The 20,920-nt window shown below is 43.6% G+C and overlaps 1 long non-coding RNA gene across 2 annotated transcripts; it reads right to left on the bottom strand.

The window, feature by feature from the left end:
* Positions 1-6,561: 6,561 nt before the first annotated feature.
* On the bottom strand, positions 6,562-20,145 carry LOC117196728 (uncharacterized). 2 transcript variants are annotated; one of them, XR_004477058.2, is made up of 4 exons: positions 19,779-20,145; positions 17,645-17,673; positions 9,981-10,066; positions 6,562-9,894 (listed from the first exon to the last, which is right to left on the bottom strand). It is a non-coding gene; the product is annotated as an uncharacterized LOC117196728 (long non-coding RNA). The 2 variants fall into 2 exon arrangements; XR_007470685.1 differs by lacking the exon at positions 17,645-17,673.
* Positions 20,146-20,920: the final 775 nt, after the last annotated feature.

The raw sequence follows: 20,920 nt of genomic DNA, 5'->3' as shown, positions 1-20,920 counted from the left end.
AAAAAAAAAAAAAAAAGAATAGAGAGAATAGAGAAACAAAGACATTAATTCTCTACTGTTGTGATTCCATAAGCCCAGCAATATTGTTAAAGGTAGTTTCCCTCCTTACAAGCAACTACTGTTATTTGAAGGGTCATTGTGACTGTATACAGTTTTTTGCCTTTTTCAAGTCTCTTTAGAACAAACCATTCTCCTGTATGGTTTTATTGTTTATATATCACCTATATATAAACACATCATCTACGGCTGCTTTCATGGTACAACGATAGAGTTGAGTAATTGGGACAGACACCATATGGCTCACAAAGCCAAAAATATTTACTATCTGGCCCTTCACCCAAAAAAGTTGACCAACCCCTGCTTTAGAACTTCACCCCCTGCAAGACATAACCCCACTCTAGCGGTTAAGGATTTTATGCTGGAGTCAAAGCAAGAATTCCAATGAGAATTCAGTGCCACAGCTTTGTTGGTCGTGCTCTTAGCCAAGTTTCTTAACTTCTTCTAAACGTCAGCTTCTTAATCTATAGAACAATATCTATAAGAACAGCCCCGGCTCCTGGGGTTGTAAGGATTTCGTGAACTACCCACCACATGTAAACACAAACTATAGTACTTGACACGAAGCAAGTCCTCTAAAGGTATTAGCTATTATTATCAATATTATGGTTGATATGATTATTGATATTTTGGTTAAGATTTACAGGCCTGTGAGCATAATTAAGAATCTGAGAAGAATTTTAGGAATAGAAAATTTTTCTTTGTTTACCATTTCTCAGATTTCTATGACCAGAGAGTGCCTTGTCAGAGACAGTGCCCGACCTTAAGGCATTAGTGCGAAGAGTCTGTCTTCCTTCAGGTCCTGCCTCTCCTCCCTTACATCTCTCACCTCTCACTCTTTTTCCTTCTGTGGTCTGGATCTACCTGTGAAGTGCTTAATGCTTCAAACCTCAGCGTTTCCTCACCCCTCGTTTCCAGCAAACTGTACTTATCCTGCCACTCGATTCGTTGGGGATCCAGCTCTCAGCTAATTGAAAGCCAGCCAGTGTGATAGATGAGCTGGTCCTTGCTAACATATTAGTGTCTGAGGATGTTACCTCTTTGCATTCTAATGGGGCCTTTGGACATGTAATGCCTTGCCCAAAGCAATCATTCTAATCAATCTGGGAACTTCAGGCACTGGGACAGTCAGCTAAGGAAGAGACGTTAGGGCAAGGAACCATTTGGCACTCTTCCAGTTCACAGTGTATATCTGTTGTCTATAAATAAAATGAGTCTAGGATAATTGCCAAAGGAATACTTGGGCATTTGTTCTGGTTAGGGCAGCTAGGGAAGAGATCTAGAAACAAACACTCATCCTCACACAGATGCTAATGACACTTCACCAAGCCTCCCTGAACTGGATCACTAGCTTCATCCTTATCTCACCCATGCTTTTCTCCCCAGCATCGTGTTCCATCCTGAGGTTGCAGGCCCTGGAAGGGAGCCAAGATCTGGGATGGGAAGAGGAGACAGCTTCCCTCTGCAGTCAACTCTTGGCGTTCTAGACATAAGAACACCTAATCCAAGCTGGGCTTTCTTCCGGGAATTTGAGCTTTGGTGGTAATCCCGGGTATGGACGTTCCAGAGATGAGGAAACCAAAACTCGGGCAAATTAAGTATCTGCTCAAGTTTCAACAGGCAGTAAAGTGGTAAGTCTTGAATTCAAATTCAAATCTGTTAGACTCCAAAGCCCCTTCTCTGTCTACTACACACACTACCTCTTGAAAAAGATGGTTTTAGCCACCACTGAGAAGTAATGAGGCTCTTTCACCACCTCAAAAATAGAATTTAATAACATAGGCAGAATAAAAAAAAAGAAAAAAGAAAAACAAATAATAACATAGGCACTTCTTTAAAGTGGGCCATGCTCATCCAATTAATTCAACACTTTATTATAAAAATCTTACCCAATTCTTATAGCATGCACTGCTCTAGAATGAGCAAAGAGAATGGACATGCCTGCCTGTCCTGCATCAGAATACTTTATAAGTTCATCTTTCCACATCTGTGCACCTATGCTAGATGGAGACCTCCTTTGCCCCTGGAGCTTCCAGACTTCTGAAAGCGCAGCCTGGGCCATATTTTCTTTCCTTCTCTCCTATAGGTGAGCAAGTAAACTATTTCCGTTTACATAAAATTTCTCTTATGTGTCCTTGTTGGATGGGCCTCACCTAGGTTTTTAAAATAACGTAGTCTGAAAGAGGGGGATGATGGATATCAAATGATATGGTATTTGTTTTCCATTGGATAGATTTTAAAAAGTGATGTGTTAAAAATCTATTGTTTACAATATGTAAGAAATTACATCCCTTGCCACTGTTTAAGCTTGTGATGACAAATTTCAGAATGTCAAGCTGAAAATATGCATGGCAGTAGTTAGTTTTTCAAGTAATTTTAAGGGATCAAAGTAAAGATGTTTGAAGATCAATACTGTAAGAGGATGGATACCTATGTTAACCCCCAGGACTGGGCAAGGGAACGAGGAGGAGTAGTCAGAGGATTGGCTGGAGGAGGTGGTGGGTAGGAAGTCTTGAAGGGCTAGGAGTAAGGGTGGTCACCATAGTGGAGAGGGGAAGAACTTTCTGGGGAGGGTGGGGGAGGGACCAGTATGTGCCAAGGCTCAAAGACAGGAGAGAGCCTGGCGTATCTGGATATGACTGACACGCAGTTTCAACATAGGCAAGTGGTAAAAAAATGAGACTCGGAAGGATGGTGGGGATTCACATAAGGGAAAAGAAAAACCTACCCTAGCAATACCTTTTTATGCATTTCCTTTGTCATGATTCTGGGCTCTGGGTAACGGTTGAAATGGACTTGAGTCCAATGAACCTGGCACTGAATCCCAGCTCCACTCCTCTTACCTGTGAGAAGTTGGACAAATGATCCTCTAGGTCTTTGCTTCAGTATTTGTAAAAAAGAAAATTAAGAGTACTTGCTTCCTAGAGCTGCTTTTAAAATTAAGTAAGATACACATGTAAAACATGTGGTACAATGTCTGATATATAATAAGCACTAATAAATATTGGCTATTATTTATATTATTATTTCTAAAACTGTACTTAAGTCTGATCCGATCATTCCCCTGCTTAAAATCCTTGGGTTCTTTCCTTTTGCCTTCAGGATAAAAGTCCAAACTCTCTAAAGCTATCTGAAGCTTCCCCCTCCCTGTGTCTCAGTGGCAACACCTATGCAGGTCACTCCCCAGAACTGGAGTGAGAGAAGTAATAAAGTAATATCACCATGAGCAACTTAAGCTGTCACAGATAATGTGGAACTAAAGGACCTAGTGATGCCCTCTACGTCCAGGAAGTCAGGGAATCTATCCCTGCGTTCAGCTCTGTCCCCCACCATCACCCTGCTGTCCCAGCTCTGTCCCCACCACCTCTCTACTGTCCTAGCTCATGCTTCTACAGTGTGGTTAGTGCCTCAGGGTGTCAGATATCTGATGAGCCTATATTAAAATGATGCCGAGAAGAGGCAACACACTCCATTCTCAAATGTCAAGCCTTTGTGGAGGGATGCTCAGTACAGTGAAATTGAGAGAGGGAAGTTAACCAGTGATTTTGAAATATGTGGTGGGAATTGCCCCAATCTAAATATCTTTTAGTTCCTTTTTATCACTTTTTTTCTATTTTATTTTATACTGTTTGAAAGAGAAGTTTCTCGGATGGGAGCGGGAGGCTTGGGAGGGGGGCCATTATCATGGGCTGTATCCTAGTTTTCAGCGCTCCCTCCCCGATGTCTTGTCTCTGCTGGCAGGGAGGAGGTTAGCAGGTTTGTGTCACCAATGGCTAGAAGGCCTGGAAGCTAGCATTTGCAATGTCCTGACTCTGATCACAGCTCTGTATGTATTCCCTCAGGGGGCAGAACTCATTACTTCTGCCCCAAAAGCCTCATATCTCACCCATGACCCCTAGACTATGACACAAAAAAATGGAGAGATAGAAAACACATTTCAAATACATCTTATATAACTTATCGAAAGAAACGACTATCTGATTAACTGAGACAGGTAAGGGAAAAAGAGATATCTAGGAAAATTCCCATACCTCTAGCTTCCGTGACTAAGTGGATGGCTATACCATTCACTGAGATAGGAGTTACGAGTTAAGGGTTTTAACTTATAAACTTTAGGTCCCCGTGAGCTGGTTAAATGGAGATGGTCAGTAGGCAGCTAGGTCTATGGGTCTGAAGACCAACGTGAGATCAGGGCTGGAGGTATAGACAAGGTTGTAATTAAAGCTGCTGGCTACTAATGAGCTTGCCCAGGTAAAATAAACAATGCTAAGAAAAGAAGAACAAAGGCAGACCCCTAGGAAATTGCATCATTTAAAGATAAGAAGCCACAAAACAACTGACAGAGGGTTAGAATGAAAACCAAAGAGAATGTTATCTGAGCAACTAATGGAAGAATTTTTTTTTTTTAAAGGAGGACATGGTTAACTGAGTTGCATGTAAAAGAGGTCACAGACAGGACTCACTCATTCATTCACTCATTCATTCAACAGATATTGAATGTCTAATCTGTGCCATAGATTGTTCTAGACACTGGGCACAAAGGTAACTATGAAACCCTCTTGCTGGCAGGGAACTTAGTGTATTGAGTGAGACAGAAAAGAAAATAGACAATTACAACATCAAATATAATAAATAAGTGGGGGTGTTATGAGGTGACATGGATGCGTCAGGGCCTTAGGGACATCACTTTCAGTGGAGAGATAGAGACAGATACAAGGCTGTGCAGATGTGGCATTCAAGGGACTTGGTTCTCAGCAAACAAGAGACCTAGGGTGATAACAGCAGATGGACAGGGATGGGGAGAGGTGTTATTTTTGAAGATAGAAACAATTTGGGTTTATTCAAGAAAGGGAGAGATTAGAGATCAGAAATAAAAAGGGATTCACTGGTCTGCAAGGTGTCTGGGGAGAGTGAGGAGGCCAAGAGAAGGGTTTTGTGGGGTGGGAAGGACTGGAGTCCAGAGTCAGGTGGACAAAGTAAATTTGTAGATAAGGAAAGCCTGTCTTTCATGGAGATAGCTATCAAGAAGAGGACGAGGGGGCTTCCCTGGTGGCGCAGTGGTTGAGAGTCCGCCTGCCGATGCAGGGGACACGGGTTCGTGCCCAGGTCCGGGAAGATCCCACATGCCACGGAGCGGCTGGGCCCATGAGCCATGGCCGCTGAGCCTGGGTGTCCGGAGCCTGTGCTCCTCAACGGGAGAGGCCACAACAGTGAGAGGCCCGCTTACAGCAAAAAATAAATAAATAAAAGTAAAGAAAATAAATTTAAAAAAAAAAAAGAAGAGGACAAATGGATGGAGGGATGCATGCAGGGATAGAAGTGCAGATAAACTTTGGAACCAGAATGACAGATTTTTAAGTACTAGAAATGATCAATTAGCAGAGAGGATTATTAATCTCATCTTTCCTTCCACACATATACAAACAAAATAGTAAGTAAAAGGATTTACTTGAGTGAGCAACCTCAAAGGCCTTTCAAAGAATCTGGTAGATTTTGCTGGAAATATTTTAATCATCAGCCTAATACATGGGAACTGGGTTTGTGGGGCTCTGCTGGGAAGTGCTCGAAGCCTAGGCCACAGTCCACAGAGGAGAGGGGAGCGCTTTCTGACATCAACAACCGTGAGGCACAAAGGTCACCGGGCCCTCGGAAGCAGTACATCCATTTCCTCCCCACAGTTTCCTCTGTAACACTACACTCAGCCTCTGCCCTGGCTGCTTCACTGAAACCTGTCCCTGAAGGTCACCAATGACATCTTTATTGCTAATTCAAATGGCCTTTTCTTCCACCTTTTTCTCATCATCCCCCAGAGTCTATTGTTTATCAAAGTCCTTTCAGTGACGGCTGCCACAGTTGACCTCTTTCGGAAACTCTCTCAGGCTTCCATGACACTGCACTACAGTGATTTCCCCCCCTCTGTGTGAGTAAAGGGTAATTCCTAGAGGATGGAAAAATAGAGTTGACGGTGTAATTCGGCGAAGGATGGATCTGTGTTAGTATTACAGACAAAGTTCTCACAATGGGCATCAGGCCCAGCAAAATCTGCCCTCCTACCCTGCGCACGTCCACTCACCCACTCACCCCACCCCAGCCACCCTGTCCCTGCCGTTCCAGAAACACACCAGGCACAGCTCCCCTTCGCCACTACTCTCCCCAGGCTGTTCTTCCCTTTGGTGTCCTCCTGGCTAACTCCTTCACCTCCGTAACGTGTGATTACTACATTTGAGAATATTCAGTTCTGCTCTCAAAGATGGGAAAAACAGTGGGATGGATAAAACTCCTAAGATATGTTAAATACGCTAAGTAAATATCCTATGAGATATGCTAAAGCTAGACGTAATGAGTGAAATATATGATTTTCAAAGCATGGTATCATCAAGAGTGTTATTTCTATAAAGAAAGGGATGGAAAGGCTAAGCAGTAGGTCCTGATCATGCCACCTCCAGGCTGACAGCCGTGTTATCTCAAATTGACCACCCCCTGGGAGTATGCATCATGGACCCCACTCTGACTCCACGTGTTTTCCGCCCAAGAAAACCAGGAAAAGCTTGTGGCTGTTCAACAGGCTTATTATATGAGCTACAGCTTTAGACCAAGAGTGCTTGGCCTTGAGTCTCTCTGATAGAGCAAGCGTGTGTTGGTCCCCAGGCATCTTCTCTCTGCTGAGCTTCTGGGTTAGGTTCAAGTCTGGTCCTATAACTTTACTATCAGTGAGAAGGCTGGTGTTTGTGTGTGTGTATGTGTGTATGTGAGAGAGAGAGAGAGAGAGAGAATATATTAACGTTGCACAACTCAGGATTCATCTAGCGTGAGCCTTCTACCTGCTTATACAACATCCTAAGTATGTTAACCTATACCATCTCTTTCCTCTTGCTACTCTCCATGTGTTACGTTGATTCAATAATCTGCATGATTTGAGTATCTTAATTTGGCCTGTGAGCCTTTCTGTTCCATAACAGAAGAGCTTGACTGCTACTTGGATGTTCCTACGGCATTAAGGTCATTTCCCACAGCAACCTCTTTCAAGTCTTTGTTTAAATGCCACCTTCTCAAAGCGGCCTACGCTGAACACTCTACTGAAAATTGCAATCCCCATTGCCAGCCCCCTAACTCCACTCTATTGGTTTTTTTTCCTTAGCAGATATCGTTTTCAAACACATATAATTTACTTATGTTTTCTGTTCATTGCTTACTGTCTATCTCTGCCACTAGAATGTAAATCCTCCTGCTCTGTGTCTGTTAGTGATAGTCGACATTCATTAACACAGTGCCTGGAACATAGTGGAAATATCAGTTGCTGGGTTGAGGTGTCACAGACTAGGCACAAGTAGAAGAGGTGACAGCAGTGCTGGGGTACACAGGTTGGTGCTCACAGTTTACAAAGATGTGGAAGTCCACATCAACTCCAGCACTGAACAGCAGCAACGGTGGAAGGTTTATAGTGCACGGCTCCTGGAGAAAGCTACACAACTAGGGGTGATCACAGTGGGGAAGACAGGAAGGAAAGGACACTTTAATAATAGTCCTTGGATATATGGAAAGACGTCGAATGGAGGATTAGCTCTTGTCTCCCATTTCTAGTGGACTGTTAGAAGAAAAAGTCAATTTTCATTGGTTTTATCAGATTAAATTTTGAGAACACCCTTTTCTAAATTTAGGTGCAAATTCCACTGCTGAGAGGGGCTAAGCAGATAATTAAGTGAAGCAAGAGGAGGTAATAGATTAGGGTGTGGTGTGGGTTTTGCTGAACTGGAGAGCCCAGAGCCCATTAAAGACAGTGACCCCTCCTTGGCTTCAGCAAAGGGTTGAGATACAGGAATGTAGACTCAAAGTCACCACATTCAAGAATGTTAGAAATCCAGCTTTTCCCAAATTTCTCAATTTTCAGAACTCTGAACTGAACCAAAGTTATTATTTTGGCCTGCCAGTTTATTATTTCTGGATTATATTCAAGTCCCTGTGTCATTTGTTGCCAGCCACCCTTTCCAACCTGTATTACCTCTCCTTCTCAGCACAGATCTTCCATTCCATTTAGCCATCTGTACCCTATGCTCTCAACACCCTTCCACAGTTTTACCGCTTCTCAGAAGATTGCCCTTTTATAGAATGGAACCTACACTTGCCCATCTTTCTAATCTACCTCTCTAATCTTCTATTCTTTAAGGACACACAGATCAAGACCGATCACACTCTATTTCTCAGATCACTCTAGTCTATAGCAACGTGTCCTGTAATTTTTTTGGAATAGATATGACATTAGATGTTATGACATTAGACACCTTTCCTGTGTACATGCATTGTTCCCCTAACCAGACTGTAATCTCCTCAAGGGTTAGTGTTTGGGACTAGAGCATACACAGTCCTTGGTGTTAGGAAGACTGGCCTTTGTCACCTACCATGAATGTGGCATTGAGCTAGTGACTGAACTTTTCTCAACCTCAGTTTCTTCACCTATAAAATGCAAATAATATTTCTTCATAGAGAGCTTGCAAAGTCGAAAGGAGATGAATAGAAGACGCATATTCACAATGGACAGAAAACGTGTCTGGCACATAGTAAGGGTTCGACCAGCATTAATTGTTTTCATTTCTATAAAAATTCTTTTACTGTTTTGTATGCCCTACAGTGCCTGGCATAAGTCTTTGCTCAACAAAACATTCATAATAAATATTTGTTGATTTGTTTCATATAGAGAACATTCCTCTGACTCTAACAAAGGCATTTATGTCCAATTTCATACTTGGAAAACACATTTGAAAAACACACGTTTCTCTGTGGACTCAATATGAGTTTTGCCCATGAACAGGACAGCAAGATAAACAAAACTTTCAGGATTTTCTTCAGTTAGTTAGAGTTTATCTAAAGCAGTGGTACTCAAATGGGGAGGTGGAGATAAGTTTGTTCCCTAGGAGACCCTTGGCAACGTCTGGAGACAATTTGGATGTCACAGCTTGGGGTGGAGGTGTTCCAGGCATTTGGTGGTATGTGCCAAAGATGCTGCTAAATTTCCTACCATGGGAAGGACAGCCCCTCACCACCCCCCACGAGAAAAGGAATTGTCTGGCCCCAAATGTCATTAGTGCCAAGGTTAAAAAAACTCAATCTCAAGATGAAGCAATCACCATTCTTAAGATCTCTCCCTTTCTTGAACTTTCTGCTATCCCAAATTCATGAGACAGGGGACAGAGCAAGTAGCCAGAAGAGATCAATGACAGTAGGTCAAGTAAGTGGTGGATGGTCCATGGAGAATCAAAGAGCCAATGCTGAAAGAATTCTGCTCAGCTCAGGGGCTTCCAGGACCACTGAACTGGTGGCACCCTTTCTATTTCCAACATATCAAGGCATTGCTGCCAGTGTGTGTCTAATTATTCTCTTCTTGAATAATGTATCCTATTTCCCCACACAATTAAACATGGAAACCAACGTGTAAGACCTCTATGAAGGGTACTAGATAAAATAAGTCTTGAATCCAAGCTGATCTTTATGCTAACGTAAGACTGACTTAACTGGACCAGAACACTTTGTAAATGTAAATTCATTCTCATAGTTTCCCAGAGACACAACTGCTTTTATAAGAAGGTCAAATGTCTATCTTATACTCACACATCGAGGCTGTGAGTAAATGTGGTTATAACACTGGTTTCCTCTCTCGGAAATTTCCTACATCGGTGGCTTGGTTCTTTTCTTTCGTTAAATGTAATCTAGCTGAATGTTTGTGAAATGTTTTTTCTCCGTTCTTTTACTTTGCTTTTTCATTGCCACCTCTCCCTCCTGCACCCCACTTTCTTTTCTTTTTACCTCTGTTCCTTCCATATTTCTTTCTTCCTTTCTTTCCAGCTATAGATAGGAACAAGAAGAAAAGTTCTCAGTTATGGTTTCCTTTCGAAGTCCTCCTTCTATGCGAGCTCTAGAAAGTCACCTACTTTTAAAAATTAACTTCGTGCTGCCATCTTGTGGTGAATTGAGATATTCAGCCAGTCAAATGCAGAGTTCTGAATTATTGAAATACCTGAAAATGCACAACCCTAGTTAACTAAGAATCAATGTCATCTCACCTTATGATTTAAGATCCAGGGCCCAAAGCTAAGGCCCCCTCAAGCCCTACGATCCTCCCTCCTCCCAGAACCTGTGATTTCTCCCAGGAAAGGAGGCAAACATTGTTACCAAATTGAGTCTTGAAAACCCTTGAGTATAGAAGAAGAAACCCTTTACATAGGCCTGTAGCACCTTTTAGCACTTTAGAAGGAACTTCTCAGGTTTTGAGCATTCAGAATTCTTTTGTCTCAAGTCATCCATGTAGATTCAAGATCTACAATGTTAACATAGGGGAATTGCCTAAAGTCATAACATTGATGTTAACCTAGATAAGTAACCAAAAGTCAAATACTTTGGGACAGGCAGAAAATAACACAAAAAAGTTAGGGAGAGATTTTTAAAGGTCAAAATAGAATTTGTTCAATGAAACAGTACAAATGTCTGTTGCCTTGTTGTAGCAATAGACAAAGTTGCTACACAAAATACAAAGTTGATATTTAATGAAAACTCTAAAGAGTCTGGGTCCCTCAGGTGATGCTAGGACCTCAAACTGAGCAGATCCAAAATGAAATTCACTCATCTCTTTCCCCAGCCTTCCCACACCCATCACACACACACACACACACACACGCACGCACGCACGCACGCACGCACGCACATGGTCTCCATACTACAGCCATACTGTATCTCTTTAAAATTCTTATCTGATCATATAATTATCCTTAATGTCCTTCATTCGTCCCCCGTGTCCTCAGATTAAAGTCTGAAATCCCCAATGCAGATCTGATTCCCTGTCCACTTCCCCAGTCCCCTGTGTTCCATCTGTGTTTACCTTCTTCTGATTCAAGCACTGTGCGTTCTCTCACTAGGTGGGTTTCCCTGTCTACATGCACCTGTACTTCTCCTTTTGTAACAAACCTCTTGCTGATAATTCATTTTTTCATCTCTGTTGTTCCTGTTACAGGAGGGTAGGGGCTCTGGTGCATCTTCCTTGCTACATAGTGAATGCTCAGAAATATTGATTTAACCTGCCTCTGAACATGCTTCTCGGCAACAGGTAAGATAGGATTTTAGAGTGAGGAAGACTATAGGGCCCCTGCCATGGTTTCCAGATAAGAAACAGGCCCGGCCAGCCAGGGTGACCCTCTGGCTTGTCTTAAGGCAGCCCTGGAATCAGAATCCCATTAATCTGACAAACAATTCCAAGGATTCTCTGGGAAGAGAGATGGAGAGACGGGTGCTCCCTTTGGCATAAACATCGGATGCGATAAGGGTTTGGAGGATGAGTGTGAGTCTGGTCGCTGATGCTTCCCTTAGTGAAAGCATCTGCTTTCTCCCTGTGCTTTGGGAGTTTACCCTGAGTTCTGTGGTTCTCTTTGTTCAGAAGCTTTAAATGTCCAACTCTATGACTTTGTGGTTTGGGGAAGGCCATTCAGAGTGATCTTGGTGTTCTCTGAAGAAAGGAAAAGGGAAAGAAAACTAACCTTTATGTTACCAGCTTTTATGCCCACTCTATAAATCATCTGTTACTCTCCCTAATTCAAAATGAGGAAGTTTAGGTTCAGAGAAGTTAAGCAAGGGGGCCTGTGGGGAAATGAGCTCTGATGACTGAGGTCCTCAGCAGTGCCAATCTCGATCTCCAGGGAGGGGGTGCGTCAGCCCTCAGAGTTGGAAGGAGGGGCTCTTAGGAGATACTGGGGAGGCGGAAGACATTCCTATTGTTGATGGGGAATTCAGCCTTGGGAACTAGCTAAAGGCAGAAGTTTCCGCCCCCCAGCTGTGATATTGTGATTTTATTATATAATAAGAAATCGATATTTGGGCTTTGTCCTGGTTCCTGACACAGAGCTCCTGAAACCCCCGTAAATTCCTCAGTGATAGAGAATCAGGAACAGCTTTTGTTCTAATGGGGCGACTCTGGTTGGGCTCCTGGATGGGGCTGGTCACCAGAAAGACCAAATCATTATTAGATGCTTGGAACTTTCAGCCTCATTCCCCCAACCCCCACCACTCTAGAGAGAGGAGGGGGGCTGGAAATGGACTTCAGGACCCATCATGCCTACGTGATGAAGCCTACATAAAGTCCCAATAGTGGGGGGTTCAGAGAACTTCCAGGTGGGTGAACACATCCCTGTACCAGGCTGGTGATGCGTCCTAACTCCACAGGGACGAAGCTCCTGTATCCAGGACCCTTCCAGAACTCACCCTGGGTATCTCTTTATCTGGCTGTTCATCTGTATCCTTTAATAAACTAGTAAACATAAGTGTTTCTCTGAGTGCTCTGAGCTGCTCTAGCAAATAATCGAATCCAAGGGGGAGAAGATCATGTATGTAGCCACGGCTGACAGGGGTTGTAGGTAACCTGGGGACCTTCTTTCTACTTGCATTTGGCGTCTGATGTAGGAGAGGGGCAGGCTCTTGGGACCGCCCTTACCCTGTGGGATCTGATGCTGACTCCAGGTAGATAGTGTCAGAATTGAGTTACGTTGTAGGACACCCACCCGGTGTCACAGAAAATCACTCAGTGTGGGAAAACCCCACAAACATTTGGTGAAGAAAAGTGTCAGAAGTGCTGTGAGCATGGTAGTCATGTGAGAGTAAAGGAGAGACACAGGAGGGAAGACTTGATGGTTTTCTAAGTCACTCTCCCAGACCAGAGTCCACACCATACATTGAACCATAGTTATACCAACTGTGCTGGGATTCTAGAAACTCTGTATTATGCCAATTTTAGTTATCTGTGATCTATTTGTTGTCTTATATATTTGTGATATGCAATAAATCTTTTAAAATCCAAAGGGCCTGGGGACTTATCTTCAGAGATGAGTAGGGAGGGAGGGGGCAGGGGAGGGGGTAGCGGGCCCGGCCCTCAGGGGACAGGAAGGGTCTGGGAAAGCAGGCTGAGTCACCGCAGCCTGCAGTAAAGGAAGAACAAATCAAAAGACCCCAGAGGTGTGTGCTTGACAAGAGGCCATAAGCTGACTAAGAAGTAGAGAACCGGACAAAGTCCTCTGACAGGTTCAGGGCTGGAGAGGGAGGAACCGGGCCTCACACCTGGGTGGGAACAACTAATCAACCAGTTGAAACCTGTTTCCCATAAAGGGGGGGACTGGTGCTTCCGGGCTGGCTCTGTGAATGGTGTGTACTGACTGTAAAGGGTGAGGGCCAGGCTCATAGAGAGCATGCTTGTTTCAAGACCCCAGGGACAGTGACATCTGAGAAAGTTATAGCCACCTGTCACTGGCTCTCGGTGGATTAGTGATTACCAACCTGGGCAACTAGTTCAAAGGTGAGTCACAGTCAGCAACAGCACTAGACTTTATTTCAGAGATGAGTCTTGCACTCTTTGTGTGTTTATTGCACCATACACTGTACCTTTAAAGGAAATGACTTCTGAGGCCCTCCAGTCCCAACCTGCAGGAAAGAGTGAGGACTGGGTCCCACAGCCCTCTGCCTCTGTCTGTAGATAAACTCCGCTGCATCCACCCTCCATGCCCACACCACTTCTGCTCTTCCTTACACTTGCCTGGCCAACCCCCATCCTGGTTAAGTCCAACCCTCTATCACCCTATGCCTGAAACCCTACCACTGCGCATGGCTGGAAAACCCACCCCACCATGGCAGCTGGTCTTATTTTAAACTGATGGCAGCAAATGTCTAAGATTCTCCTAGGCCCATAGTAGCCCCAGCAGTCCTGCCATACTTCCCCAGGCAGCTCATTCCTGTGACCTTGTAGATGACCGTCATGCACCTCCTCCTCTCCAACTGCCCATCACATCCCCCCGCTTCCTGACTCTCAGCTAAACATTTTCTTCCCACTTCGTGATGAAAGTTGAAGCAACCAGAAGAAAAATTCTATCCCCTGCCACCTCCATGTTCACCCACCCGCCCCACCTGCCTCTGTAAAAATAATTTGCCTTCCCTCCTGTAACTCTGGCTAAACAGCCCATGATCTAATCTAAGACCGATTTGTACACTGTGTCCATCCCTTTTCATCTACTCAAAGACACCATTATCCCCTTGATCTCATGCATCATTCATTGCCCTCCTCTACTGGACCAGTCTCATGCTGTAATAGCTCCCATGTTACACACCACATCTTTTGAAATCCACTTTCCTCTATAGCTATTTTCCTATTTGTCCTCTTTCTTTTTCTTTTTTTTTTTTTTTTTTGCTGTACGCAGGCCTCTCACTGTTGTGGCCTCTCCCGTTGCGGAGCACAGACTCCGGACACGCAGGCTCAGTGGCCATGTCTCACGGGCCCAGCCGCTCCGCGGCATGTGGGATCTTCCTGGACCAGGGCACGAACCCGTGTCCCCTGCATCGGCAGGTGGACTCTCAACCACTGCACCACCAGGGAAGCCCTGTCCTCTTTCTTTTATAGCAAAATGCCTTAAAGAATTTTTAATCCTTTGTGATCTCCGCTTCCTCTCTTCCCATGCTCTCTGGAACCCACTCCAACTGGGCTTCTGCCTGACATTCCGCTGCAACGGTTCTGGTCAAAGTCAGCAACCTGCATGTGGTCATGCTCAATGGTCACTCCACACTCTTTTTGTCTGGTCCATCAGCAGTATCTATTGTTCCTCTCTGCCTTCCTGAAACACTAACTTCATTTGGCTTGTAGGGCGTGACTTCCTCGTGGTTTTCCTCTGAATCCATTGGCCTCTTGTAAACATCCACTGAACGTCACCCTCACCTGATCTCTGGATGTTGGAGGGCCCCAGGGTACAGTCCTCTGACCATTTTGATGCTCAAACTACATTCCCCTCCTAAGTGAACTTAGTTTTCAATGTCCCTACAGGCCAGCAACTCCCATAACGACATCTCTAACCAGACCTCTCCCCTGAATTCTAGGATCCTGAATCTATCTGCTGGACATCTGTGATAACCCGTAGATCACAGTGGTTCAGCATTTGGCCTCCAGAATCTACTTGTGATGGAAGCATAGCTCTTCTACTTAGCAGATGCATGTGCAGAAAAGTATTGACATATCAAGTGTGACTGCTGGTCTTAAAAAGGCCTCCTTGCAAGGTTGGTCTTTGGTTGGCATCCGGGAACTTGGTTTTCAAGAGCATTCACTCCACTTCCCAAATTGATAAGAGTAACTCCCTGTGTCTGAACTGGGCAAACAATACGATTCATGCTGAAAACCTGCTTGCCTTCTGGGAGTCTGGAATTTTGATACATGCTGGGCAGAGGTTGCCTGCGTGGCCAGCCTCCCATAAAAACCCCAGGCATTGAGTCACTAATAAGCTTCCCTGGGAGTCACTTTTCACATGTGTTGTTGCCACTCATTTCTGGGGAAATTACGTGCATCCTGGGTGACTGTACCGGGAGAGGACTCTTGGAAGCTTGTGCCTGGTTTCCCCTCAACTTTGTCCCATGTGCCTTTTCCCTGTGCTCATTTTGCTTGGTATCTTTTCGCTGTAATAAATCACAACCATGAGGACGGCTGCATGCTGAGTCCTGTAAGTCGTCCTAGCAAATCACTCAACCTGGGGGGGTCTCAGGGATGCACGACACACATGTATCTCTGAATGAGTCACTTCATCTTTCTGTCCTTTGCTTTCCTCATCTGTAGAGTGGGAATAATAATGGCATCCAACTCATAGGGCTGTTGTGAGGATTAAATGGGTTAAGAAATGTGAAAAACTTAGAACAGTGCCTGGCTCATGGTAAACACCCAATAAATATTATGTTATCTCAAACATAAGTGTCTAAGAATGTACAGTAAATATTATGTTATCTCAAACATAAGTGTCTAAGAATGTACAGTTAGATAATAAAGGAGTCAGGGTAAGAACCTGAATATCCCTGAGTTTTTGGTTTTACTGTGAACATTATACTCTTGTCATGTCTCAAACATTTAAGTTACTTGGGACTCTATATTTAAATACCTGTCTGGAATAATTCAATTCTGTAAGCCATGTATTAGTTTACCTATAGAGAAAAAGTGTTTAGAAGTTCATCAGTCAGTTTGTTTCCTTGAATAGTCACATAAACACATATGACAAATTCAATCTGTTAGAATATAATTGCAAGACACTTGACTAAGATTTATTGAACATTTTTATCCTGGAGGGCCTCGTGCTATGGACAAAGCTCAGAGACAGCTGTTTAAAAGGTTACACGTTCACAACAGAACCTTCAGTTTCTCTCACTAAGCATTGTGAAGCTTCTCTGCAGAGCTCTATAAAGGTACAGTGTTGCTAAGAAACATCATTTAGTATTTCAGACAGTGACCATCACTGACCTTGCCACTTAGCAATGGGAGCAACAGAGGGGCTGTCCATCAGACACCACACAGCTTCCTCCAGACTGCAGGAAATTCTAGACAGGACTTTGAGCTCATTTCACACACCCACATACCCCCCAGCACACACAAAGCAAGGCAGTGAGGCTCCTGATGAAGTGTGCACTTGGCACTCCTCACATTATCTCTCCCAGGTCTTTCTCCAGGGCTCTCTCACCTTCTCAGCCAGGACCAGGCATGTCACAATCTACATGGCCCCTCAGCTCACTTCTCTGAGACTGTTCACTCTGTTACTCCTCTCTCCTTGACACCCTTCTGTGATTGGGGAACCTACCAGTACAGCCCAACCAGACTCAAAAAGGGAATTCACCAGGGAAGCCCTGTGAATATGGTTATTTGTTCATGCCTCTAAAATAAGGATCCCAGCCTATGACACTGTTAAGACAGGTGGCTTGGTGCAGGGAACCTGGGCTCTGAAATCAGCATGCCAGAGCCCTTCAGTTCTGATTGCCGTCAGTAGGGGATGCCTGTGAGGTGAGGAGAGGAGGGTAGGCACCAACCAACCAGCGGACCACCTGTTTACAGAACAGGACAGTTATCTTGAGAAGCAAGACGCCACTGAGGTTTGAGTTTAGAATACAGTGTTTTGAGTCATGAATCAAAGACAACTTCACCTGGTCCTAGCAGATCCTGTTTCTTGTCCTCCCCCATCTCTTCTCCGCATAAGAAGATGATCCTTTAATGATCCTTTAAAAACGTTAAGTCCCAACGTGTCACATCTGTGTTCAAAGACTTGCAGTGGCTCCCCTATTACTCTGAGTAAAAGCCAAAGGCTTTGGGTGGCCTATAGCCCCTGCATGACCTGTCCCCACTTTACTCTCCGACCTCATCTCCTCTTGTTCACTCTGCTGCAGCCCGTGCTATTCCCCAGACACACCAGGCACGTTCCTGCCTCTGTTTTCGTTCCGGCTGCTCACTCCTCCAGAGTCTCCTTCCTCAAAACAAACGTAGAGGCTCCCTCACCTCTTAAGATCTGTGCTCAGGCCCTGACACCTCTGATTCGCTTCCTCCTGCTTTATTTTTCTACACAGCACTTGTCACCATCAGACATACTATATACTTGACTATTTGCTTATGGTCACTCTTCTCCACTAGAATGTCGGACCTAGATGGGGAGGGACTTGAGCTGCTTTATTCATTGTTTAGTCCCCAGTACCTGGAACTCTGCAGGGTCCGTGACGGTGCTCAGGAAATCTTTACTATATGAATGAATAAATGAACGAGTGTTCAAACACTTACACAATTTAATTCCTGTGCCCAAGTGTCTTCTTAGTTGCAAATTGATTACCAAGCATTGAATATCCAAAACAAGAGAAGAAACAAGTCAGTGAAAAGAATGGAGGAAAATAGACATTCCTTGAGAATGACTTTGCACACAGAATTTTAAATAGCTTTCAAAACGGAGCTGGTAACCAAGAATGATAAAGGATCCTGAAATGACTGCAATGGGTCAGCTGCCAATCTAGGGAGATCCAGCTTTACATAAGTAGCAGGTGCTGATGCCAGAAATTCTGAGTGTGCATTGTTTTCAGTGAAGGTAGTCTCTCCTGGAAAAATCCAGCTTACATTTTAGTTCAGGTCAAGGATTCATATGAGTAGCACAGATTTCAAATATGTTCTCCCATTGTGCCCATATTTGTCAGATAAAGGACCCCAATTTTTGTTTCACAAATAAGCTGGTCATAATTGCAACGTGAACATGACTTCGAGGATAGGTTTTGTCGGGACTTGATGTTGCACATTCTATGGGTTTTGACAAGTGTATAATGACATGTATCCATCATTATGGTATCAAATAGAGTAACTTTACTGCCCTAAAAGTCCCCTGTGCTCTGCCTGTTCATCCCTCTGCTCATCCCTCCCTTCCCCACACTTTGGGGGACTATTTTTTAAATTTTTTTTTTTTACTGTTCCCTTAGTTTTGTTATTTACAGGATGTCATACAGTTGGAATCATACAGCATGTAGCCCTTTCAGATTGGCTTCTTTCACTTAGTAATATACAATTAAGGTTCCTCCATATCTTTTCATGGCTTGATACCTCATTTCTTTTTAGCACTGAAGAATGGTCCATTGCTTGATATACCACAGTTTATTTATTCATTCACCAATTGAAGGACATCTTGGTTGCTTCCAAATTTTGGCAATCATGAACAAAGCGGCTATAGACACCAGGTGCAGGTTTTTTTGTGGACATAAACTTTCAAATCATTTGGGTAAATACTAAGACGTGCCATTGCTCAGTTGTACGGAATGTCCTTCTTTTTAAAGAAAAAAAAAATTGTTGCCCTCCATCTTCCAGGGCTGGGCATTTATCATTGAATTTAGATACATCTTCAAACTAACATATACATAATTACATTAGGGAGGAGTGAGAAATATCTTTCTCATTTTAAATATTTCTCCAGTTTAGACTTCTAGTAAAAATTATAGTTAATATAATAATAATTCTTATAAATATCCTTATTGACAGTCTTTTCTCTAATAGCTCAATCACAAAATCTCAAATTATCACTACCAACTGAGCCTTCAGTACATCTTCTAGACTTGTATTTTAATGTTCACAGTGATTACCAAGGCAGTAACGATGCAAAGGTGACTTCTAGTCATCAAGAAAAGATTCCATTACACTTAATATACCATCAGTTATATTTGATATGTCCTGATTCTTTGAAAATTGGTATACCATGCGTTTAACATGATAAATTTTTATTAATTGGTATATTTAGTAAACCAAAATACTGATTTTTCTGTCATATTGGAAAATCATATTTAATATCTCTAATGCATAATAAAGTAGAAGATGATGACATTGTTATGTCATAGACAGTGGTGAGTCCCACTTTCTGTCAAGAAAGGAGGGTCAAGAATTTCCTAGAGACTGTCCCTGAACCACAATGGCAGAGTAGAAGGATGTGCTCTCACTCCCTCTTGTGAGAACACCAGAATCACAACTAGCTGCTGGACAATCATCAACAGGAAGACACTGGAACTCACCAAAAAAGATACCCCACATCCAAAGACAAAGGAGAAACCACAATGAGATGGTAGGAGGGGCGCAATCACAGTAAAATCAAATCCCATAACTGCTGGGTGGGTGACTCACAAACTGGAGAACACTTATACCACAGAAGCCCACCCACTGTAGTGAAGGTTCTGAGCCCCACGTAAGGCTTCTGAGCCTGGGGGTCTGGCAATGGGAGGAGGAATTCCTAGAGAATCAGACTTTGAAGGCTAGCGGGATTTGACGGCAGAACTTCGACAGGACTGGGGGAAACAGAGACTCCACTCTTGGAGGGCACACACAAAATAGTGTGTGCATCGGGACCCAGGGGAAGGAGGAGTGACCCCATAGGAGACTGAACCAGACCTACCTGCTAGTGTTGGAGGGTCTCCTGCAGGGGTGGGGGGTGGCTCTGTCTCACTGTGAGGACAAGGACACTGGCAGCAGAAGTTCTGGGAAGTACTCCTTGGCGTGAGCCCTCCCAGAGTCTGCCATTAGCCCCACCAAAGAGCCTGGCCAAACAACCAACAGGGAGGGAACCCAGCCCCACCCATCAGCAGTCAATGGGATTAAAGTTTTACTGAGCTCTGCCTACCAGAGCAACAGTCAGCTCTACCCACCACCAGTCCCTCCCATCAGGAAACTTGCACAAGCCTCTTAGATAGCCTCATCCACCAGAGGGCAGACAGCAGAAGCAAGAAGAACTACAATCCTGCAGCCTGTGGAACAAAAACCACATTCACAGGAAGATAGACAAGATGAAAAGACAGAGGGCTATGTACCAGATGAAGGAACAAGACAAAACCCAAGAAAAACAATTAAATGAAGTGGAGATAGGCAACCTTCCAGAAAAAGAATTCAGAATAATGATAGTGAAGATGATCCAGGACCTCGGAAAAAGAATGGAGGCAAAGATCAAGAAGATGCAAGAAATGTTTAACAAACACCTAGAAGAATTAAAGAACAAACAAACAGAGATGAAAAGTACAATAATTGAAATGAAAAATACACTAGAAGGAATCAATAGCAGAATAACTGAGGCAGAAGAACAGATAAGTGACCTGGAAGACAGAATGGTGGAATTCACTGCTGCGGAACAGAATAAAGAAAAAAAAAATGAAAAGAAATGAAGAGAGCCTAAGAGACTTCTGGGACAACATTAAACGCAACAACATTTGCATTATAGGGGTCCCAGAAGGAGGAGAGAGAGAGAAAGGACCAGAGAAAATATTTGCAGAGATTATAGTCGAAAACTTCTCTAATATGGGAAAGGAAATAGCCACCGAAGTCCAGGAAGTGCAGTGAGTCCCATACAGGATAAACCCAAGGAGAAGCATGCCAAGACACACAGTAATCAAATTGGCACTAATTAAAGACAAAGAAAAATTATTGAAAGCAGCAAGGGAAAAATGACAACATACAAGGGAACTCCCATAATGTTAATAGCTGATTTCTCAGCAGAAACTCTGCAAGCCAGAAGGGAGTGGCATGATATACTTAAAGTGATGAACA

This window comes from Orcinus orca, chromosome 12 (assembly GCF_937001465.1).
Source record: "Orcinus orca chromosome 12, mOrcOrc1.1, whole genome shotgun sequence".
Lineage (NCBI taxonomy): Eukaryota > Metazoa > Chordata > Mammalia > Artiodactyla > Delphinidae > Orcinus > Orcinus orca.
Note: the sequence above shows the minus strand (reverse complement) of the source record. Positions and strands in the feature narration are given on the sequence as shown.